Consider the following 9,122-nt stretch of genomic DNA (forward strand, 5'->3'; position numbering starts at 1 on the left):
GCAGTTCCAGATTGCCCATCTTTCCTTGCCTTATTAGCAACAACATCTCAATTGTATTTCTCTCAAATGGGCATGCTGCTTCTTCCTAACTTAACTAAAATATTTTTATTTTTTATCACATCATTTTTTTTCATGACTTCTGAAGAATAATATGAATTATGTTTATTCTAAAAGATTTATATGCCATTATAATTAGGAAATCAATGTCTTGGGTCAGGAATTTTATAATGTGTTGTTAAATGTGTGTTACATATTTATCAGATCAGTTGTTAAATATTTGCTTAACATATTTTTGAGCAGCAGCTATATACCAGGCATTGTGTAGATTCTCAGGCTGCTTAACTGACTTAGCAATAATACAATGCAAATAACGTTACTGCTTGAATTCTGTGAATATTGAGCAGCTAGGACTCTACGCCATAACTCTAGCCAGAAATATCCCCAGTTCATGTCGTTTAAACCATATTAAACTAGAGAGGAAAGATAGGCACAAAGCCTTTCCTAAACCTTGGAAAAACAAAGCAAAACAAAACAAGCCTAGCATAGCACTTTCGATGAAAGGCATTCTATCAAGGACTTTAATTAAATGTGGCAGGAGCCCTCTGGCACTGACTGCTCCCTGGTGCTCAGGTGGTTTTGTCAAGGGGAGACACCTTGATGACCTAGTTTCTCCTGGCTTTGAAGGTCAGATGGTGAAAGTCTGGAGTTGTTGAATACAATTATCTTGAACACATGCAGGTGAACACTCCTCTGGACCAAATGCAAGTGCATGGCATTGTGTTTATGACAGTGGGAGGGATACTGTGTTTTGACATGCTTTTTTTTTTTTTTTTTTTTTGCTCAAAGATATCCAAAAGCTCCCCACTGTTGATGAAGAAATTTCTCAAGTGAGTATTCAAGGTCCTGCTCTGTATGCTCCAAACAAATGTATCCAGCTTTCATTCTTATTCCAACCCCAAAACTCATGAGGTAGCCAGACCAGATGATTCCCCATTCCCGGATTAGGCTTCAATTTTCCTGCCTCCATGGACGTTCAAACTTCTGTTCTCCCTCCATACTTATGCCATCCTTTCCCCCTCCAACTCAGACATATCCAGATCCTGCTTCTCATTAGAGCCCCAGCTTAAGTGCAACCTCTTCCCAGAGGTTCCCATTTACCTGAAAGGAATTGCTCCTTCAAGAGTCTCTACCTATTTATTCTCTGATGGCAACTTTCATTTTCTACCACGTGAGTACCATAAATGTTTTATCTTCTTCCAAAACTCCTTAGAAGTGTATAACGTGTCATATATTTTTAAACCCCTGATAAAATGTCCTGCACAGATTAGGTACTCAATAAGTGTTTGCTAAATGAACGAAAGAATAAAAATCAGAAAGTGTTGAGTGTTTGATCCAGAATTACAGTTTGTTTTAATCTCGTAAAACAAAGTTCTTTAGTTCTCACCTCTCCCAAAATAGGTCATCCTACCCCACCCTGCCTCTACTGGAAGCACCAGGTCCAGGTGAGTATTTACTACCTTTGTATAATATTTCTCTAGCCACGCCTGCCCTTCCAACTGCTTGAAAAGTAAACTTGTGAATTATTTCAGGCCACCAGGGGGCCTCATGCTGCTACCTGAGAGTTCCAAAACAAACCCCATGGAATGACTTAAATTGTAAAGAAATAGGATCATACCGGAAATAGAGATATCTCTCCTATATGTGAGGAGTTGGAGAAGATCCTCCACTGAGGCCACCCCTACCCTCTTCCCTAAGCCACTTTGCAATGGCTAATTCTGGGTTCTTCTAGTAAATACAGGAAGGTCTTGCCCTGCTGAGGGAGCCTCCAGTCACATTAAAAAGGTGTACACACCTGCAGAGCTGTAAGGCACAGAGATAGTCCTATGTACTGTGGCTCCCAACTCCCACAAGGAGAATAAACCCAGACTTGAATCATGATATCACAATTATCTCATAACATATGTCTCTAATGGTCAAGGTTTGTCTTTACAAATGGTTTGATGATCTAGTGATAGCAGGTGTTAAATGCATGCATAAGCATGATGCAGGCATATATGTATTGAAAAGATAACCTGGCCCTACCCTGGAGGATCAGAAACCAGTTATCACCTGGAAAGATTTTCCCTAAACCTCATACATCCTAGAATGCACAGGAATAACTTTTAACCCCATCCTGGGCAGCAAGTCTCTGCCCAGGTGAGAAACACAGCCATCTAGGGAACTCTGCTCTCCCCACCTCACTATCACGGTTGATCTAGGAAACCTTGCCTAGAGAAGATGGCAAGGTCAGATGAATCACACAGGTGGCTGAGGCCAGATAAGCTCAGGAGAGCCAGATCACAAATCCTCAGACCTACCTCTCTGTTCCACGACCACCACTAGACAGACAGACAGACAGAGACTGAGACAGAGATCCTGGTTTGTACCGTGTTATGGTTTTGAACTTGGAAGATCTGGTTATGAATCCCAGCTCTCCTGTTAAACTAGTCAGGTGATCTTGAGAAGTTAAGCCTCACCTTTAAAATAAGCTTAGCTTTAAAGAAATGATTTAAATTGTGTCATCTATAAAGCACTACACTCTTGCAAAATTGTTATTTTTCTATCTAATGTTGACCTCAGCTTCTTTCTGTACTTATTGTCCCAACACGCCATCAAGCATCGAGCAGCCCCCTCTTTTGGTTAAATGGCTTTAATTAGTCACTTGTTTAACCTTGACATTATCCATGAAGGCTCTCTAGACCAACATAATCTGGGGAAAACACCTGTTCCAAATATGAATATTAACTTACATTTTCTTAATATTGTTATAATTTTTGGTGCTTTCACATACATTGGAGTCATTGTAAAGGTATATTTAATACAGAAATTCAATTATGTGTCTTTAATAAAAAGGAGATCAGGAGAGTGAGAAACCCCCACACACACCTCCCCTCCTCCCATCCCCATTCCAGCCAATCTCATCCGAGTCTTCCCCACAGAAAGGAAGACCAGAGCAGGAATCTAAAGAGAAGCAAAAAAAGTAAATTCCTTGTTCCTGGTTTTTGAGCCTCAAGGGCATCTTACTGATTTAAGGCTTATCTAAGTAATTTTCAAATGTAATTTGTTTACACTCGAGTTTTTACATTACTCTTTGACCCTGTATATGATGGGGCTCAAATATATCTGATATTACTCAATATTCTCCACCACACTTTGAGGCTATAAGTGCATGTCCACCCTACTCTCAGGTAAGCAAACTATAGTTCCGAGAGGGTAAGTGGTTTATCCAGTCAAGGTTTCACAGCTGGTGAGGCCTTGAGTCAGACCAATTTGCTGACCAGAGATTATATTTATTGCAGGTTTATGCTTAGCTGTGACAGATATCATTTCCAGAATGATAGGAAAAGGAGACCAAAAAGGTGTTCTAATACCTATTTTCAGAAAACTCTTTTTAAAGTATAATATACATAGAGAAAAACGTATAGCTGAATGAATTTCTCACACACACACACATACACACAAACCTGTGGAAACAGATGAAAAAAACAAATATTGCTGGTCCCTCAAAAGCCCCCCTTGAATCCGTTTCCAGTCATTATTTCTCCAGGAGGATATCTTCACTCTAACACATGAGTAGTCTTGCCTGATTTTTAACCTTATATAAATGGAATTGTGGAGTGTGTACTCTTTGTGCCTGGCTTCTGTGCAATATTATGTTTATGAGGTACGTCCATATTGTTACATGTCATTATAAAGCGTTTATTCTCATCTCTGTGTAGAATTCCACTGTATGAATACACCATCATTTTTTTATCCTTTCTGCTTTTGATAGGCATTTGGATAGTTTCTAACTATTAAAAATAGTACTTGTGGTAGCCAGGCTCCCAGAGGCCCCCCAAAATAACTGCCTCCTGATATTCACGTACCTCCTACATTGTCTCAGGTTGCTTTGTGTGGCCGATGGCAGAAGTGATGATATGTCACTTTTTTTGCGGTACGCAGGCCTCTCACTGTTGTGGCCCCTCCCGTTGCGGAGCACAGGCTCCGGATGCGCAGGCTCAGCGGCCATGGCTCACGGGCCCAGCCGCTCCGTGGCATGTGGGATTTTTGCAGACCGGGGCACGAACCCGTGTCCCCTGCATCGGCAGGCGGACTCTCAACCACTGCAGCACCAGGGAAGCCCTGGTATGTCACTTCTAAGACTGGGCTATAAAGACACTGAGACTTTCACCTCGGTGCCTCACTCTCCTTTCTTTGGGGGAAGCCGTCTGCCATGTTGTGGGGACACTCAGGCCACCATGGAGCGGCCCATGTGGGGAGGCACAGAGACCTCCAGCTAATGGCTAGAGAAGAGCTGAGACCTGCCAGCAACTACCTGAATGAACTTGAAGGTGGATCTGTGTCCCCAGAAGACAGCTTGACCAAAACCTCATGAGAGACCCTCAACCAGGGCTGCATTACGTGATTATATGACTTTAGCGGTATCTTAGCACTCGTGTCTCATGGGCCCTTTCCTCCACTAAGAAAAAAAAAAAAAAAAAAAGATGATTTTCATTTATTGCAAGAAGGAATTTGTACTGACAAGCACTGTGAGCTACAGGCACTGCACAAACTGTGCCTAATGGGTGAATTGGCCCTTCATCCAGCTAAGCCGAAAATTCCTGACCCACAGAAACTGAGATAATAAATGTTTGTTGTTATAAATTGCTAAGTTTTGGAATAATTTGTTATTCAGCAAGGGATAACTAATATTGTGCTATTATGAAATTTCTTCTACATGATTTTTAGTTTACATACTTACACATCTCCTAGGTTGAGAAAGACCTAGGAGTGGAATCCCTGAATTAAATAAAGGATGGGTAATGTGTTCAGCTTTACTGCCAGTTTTCAAAAATGTTTGAATCAATTTATTCTCCTACCAGCACCATAAGAGAGTTCTGGATGCATAACGTCTCGATCAATTTTTCTCATTTTCCATCTTTTCCATTTTAGTCATTCCAGTGGTTATAACATTCACTTTTAAGTATATATTTCAGAAAGGCGATGCCCCACCAGAAACTGGGACATGATAGGGCAGAGCAGGCTAGAAAATGGGAGATTAGAGTGGAAACATAAGATTTAGATTTGGGCTTTGAAAAAGCAAAGCAGCAAGAAATAAATTCTTAGGGAAGTGCTCTGAGACCAGGAGCTCCCAGGCTAGACACTGGGAGTTTAACTCATAATGTGAACAACAGCATTTACCAAGCACTTACTATACTCTAAACATTACTGTCTGAGATTTGTTTGAATGGATGCTCTCACTTGATGAAGTAGATCCTAATATTATCTGTATTTTACAGATGAGGAAACTGAGAGGCAGATTAAGCCAAGTAATTGAGATCCCACGGCTAGTAGAGTAGGGTCTACTACTTAATTGGAATGCCTGTACTCCCAGGTACATGGTAACCTTTCAATACCTGATACTTGAACAAACATCCCAGCAGAAGCTGAGCAACACAGGGTCAAGAGTCTAAGCTAACGCTAAAGACCAAGTCAACAGTTTTGAGAAGCTAGAACTGAAAATGCAGATGACCTCTGAACCATCTGCCACCAGAAGCCTGGTCTTCTTCTAATATGCAGCATTTTCCAAATATCTACAGACTCTTATTAGCGAACCTGGGACCGTCTCAGGAGCCCAGCTTCATCTGCCACCAAAGCTGGTGCTTTCATTCCCAGCCTCTTTGAGTTTCCTGTGTGGAAAACTCAAGACTCAGAATAACAGCCAGCCTCAGCCTGAAACTGGAGGCAGGGTACAATAGTGCATAGCAGAAAAACTTACACTTTAGGGGGAACCAAAGAAGGCTTCCTTAAGGCAGTGACTTGACGAGAGTAAGACTATTAGAAGAGTTAGCCAGGTGCAGGGAGTAAGAAGGAGCAATAAGGGATACTCTCAGAGGGAACACCATGAGTGAATGCTGAACAGTCATGGATAGAGCCAGCCTTCAGCCTCTCTGCCTCACTGGATCATTGAAAGGCAAAAATGAAAGAACTTGTTACGGGGATTTATCAATTGCAAAATTCTGTCCAAGCAAAGAGGCTCAATAACTCCAATATCCACAGGGCTCAAACTTATCACCAGAGAATCAAACATTCAGGTTCTAAAGGAGCAGAAACACTTTACTTCAATCTATGAGTTCTACAGGGATCATGAATAAAAAATATTATCATAACTAAAATCTTCTTCCTCCTTATGATATCAATACCTATCTTCCCTGAAGATAGTGTAACACTGTGGTTAAAGCCATGAACTCTAGAGATGAAGCACCTGGTCTTGAAATTCGGCTTTCTCACTGTGTATCTCTGCACAAATCAACTTCTCCATGCCTCAGTTTCCTCATCAACAAAATGGGAATAATAATGGTATACCTCATAGGGTTGTAGTATTAATTGAGTTAATTGATATAAAGAACTTTATGTCAAAGACTGGTACTCAACATATTAGGTAGTACTTTTATCTATCTTAAAATTAATTTTAAAGCTTAGCTGATGCGTGATTTCAGTGAGTTTTTATGACATTTAAAACTACAGAAGCTGCAAGAAAGTCAGTTTAAATGGGACATTTGTAGAAAAATAGCAGTTTACCTCAGGAGTGAAACTGCAAACACTGAGAGAAAACAAGTTGACACAGGAATTTGTATTAGGCCATATCTGTCAGGAACTCACCCCCTCCAAATCCATGTACATAGCAATGTTTTGTTTTCTTAATCAGAAGTTCCTTATGTTCAGCATATCCTTATCCAAATTTATATATCTCAGAAAAACCTTAAAGCTATCATGCAATCTGATAGAGGGCCGGTTAGCATTTACATTGGTGCTTAGATGTAGACATAGCATTTTCACTTGCATCACCTCGTTAACTCCTTCCAGAAGCTGTATGAAACATTATTCTCATTTATAGATGAGGAAATGGGGGCTTGGAGAGGTGAAATGGTTTACTTGTGATCCAACAGGTCATACCTGACAGAAATAAAACTCACAAACAGATCCAGGTCTTTGTCGTTCAATTCCATCTTGTCCCTGGACCCTGAGGTTCCTATAGGATGCCCACCCTTAGGGGTCTATGCCCCTTGGCCATGCAGCTAAGGATGTTTCAAAAGTCTTAAAATGGGTTATGCCTACAGCTATGCTTTACCGTTCTTTCTGACTGGACACAGACATTTTTAAAAAGTTAAGGTGGTAAGCTGAGATTTGTATCAACATCTAAAATAAGCATATACACACCATTGTAAAGCTATTATACTCCAATAAAGGTGTAAAAAAAAAGTGTATAGTTTTAAGTCATATAGAAAATATAACATGATTATGCAACACACAAATTTTACTGAGATCTTATTGCTTTTGAGGATTTTATTTTGTTTTGTTTTGTTTTTAAATAATAGAAGCTTACGTCTCAACCAAGAGATCATTTTGATCAGTGGTTCCTAAATGCCTGTCCATGCACTAACTACATCAGATCCACCTAGCAGCTCTACAAAGACCAGGATGCACAGGTGCTGACCCCAGAGATTCTGGTTCAGTAGATTCAAAGTGAGACCCAGAATCTGTATTTTAAAACAAACTGTCCCAGGAAATGTAAATTAATAAGCACAATATGATACCATTTTATTTCTCAATAGATTTATAATAAAGTAGAGGATTAATAAATACAAGAACTGGTAAGGATGAAGAATCAGGTAATATGGCCATATTTTATTAAAACTTAAATGTGTATGCTCTTTATCCCACTTTTGGAAATGTATGATAGCTATAGATGTAATAGAACTACGTGAGTATTTATTTCTGCATTGCTAGCTTGTGCACACACATGCACCAAAACAACCTTTGAATGAATTATGGTGCCTCTATATTATGTATACCATGTAGCTAATAAAATGAATAAGGCAGACTGGTATGTACAAATGTTAATTTGGAAGAATGTCTATAATATACTATGTGAAAAAGCAAGTTTTCAGCTAATATTTATCATCCAATACCATTCTTATAAAATAAACTGGAAGCGTATTTGAGCACATTTAAACAAAGAAAAATTATAGAAGAACACATGGTGTGTCATTAAGTGTGGGTACACCACTGGGGTGTTACTTCAGGGAAAAAGAAGAATTTTTTCTTTAGACTCCTCTATACTGTTTGAATTATTATAATGAGCAATAATTAAAAGGTTATAGAACGAGGGGGAAAATAAAGTGGTACTTGGAGAAATACCACAAATACAAATAAAGCACTTATTGAGTCTGGTTTGCAGCAATGTTAGGGAATTGCTGACTCACACCAGCTCCCTTCCAAGATGAGGTTCCTCTCTGATTACTCATTCACTCGTTCACTCATTTGCTCAGTATTTACTGAGCACTCACATCGAGGTATTGGAAATTTAAGAAGAAATTAAGTGAAAAGAAATGTATTGTGATTGAATTAAGTCTGGCTCAGGTATTCAGGTATAATCTTACAAAAGGAGTAAAAGCCTATAGGGTCAACTTCCCATTCTATGTGTTAACCTCATGTATTTGGATTCCAGTACCTCTGGTATCACGATAGAATGGGAACACAATGTCTGTGGTAATCTGGAATGAATACATATAAGAATCTTGAGTGTAAAAGTAACCGGAGTACAACATAGACTATTGGTTTCCCCTTCCTTTCTAAGTTAATCACAGATGTTTATAGGACACAGCCTTATGTGTGTTTGGTCTCATTGCATTACTTGTGGTACAACGTTGGTAAATTAATGAATCAGTAACAATTCAGAATATTCACTCAGGAGGCAACAATATCCTAAAAAAATACTCTTTACCTAGGAAACTTGAATAGTAGTAGAGATAACCCAGGCAGGGCTGCTGAGAAAGCCCTTTGTGCTGTTTTAATGGGGACCATCCAGCATTGAGTCACAGTGGATCTGACACTCAGAGCTCTCGGGTTCTCAAGCATTTTCATCAGGAAGTGTAGGCCACGTCCAAAAAAAATAGACTTACACTTTTGCTCCATCTCAGCCTCCTATCGAGAAAAGCAAACACAGATGATTTTCCATTTCAAGTTCAAATACAGAATGGATGGCTTTTTGTTTTGCTTGACTGGGGTAGTTAATGAGAGTTCAGAGACTGGCAGCTTGC

Source organism: Orcinus orca, chromosome 19 (genome assembly GCF_937001465.1).
Source record: "Orcinus orca chromosome 19, mOrcOrc1.1, whole genome shotgun sequence".
In the NCBI taxonomy this organism is placed as follows: domain Eukaryota; kingdom Metazoa; phylum Chordata; class Mammalia; order Artiodactyla; family Delphinidae; genus Orcinus; species Orcinus orca.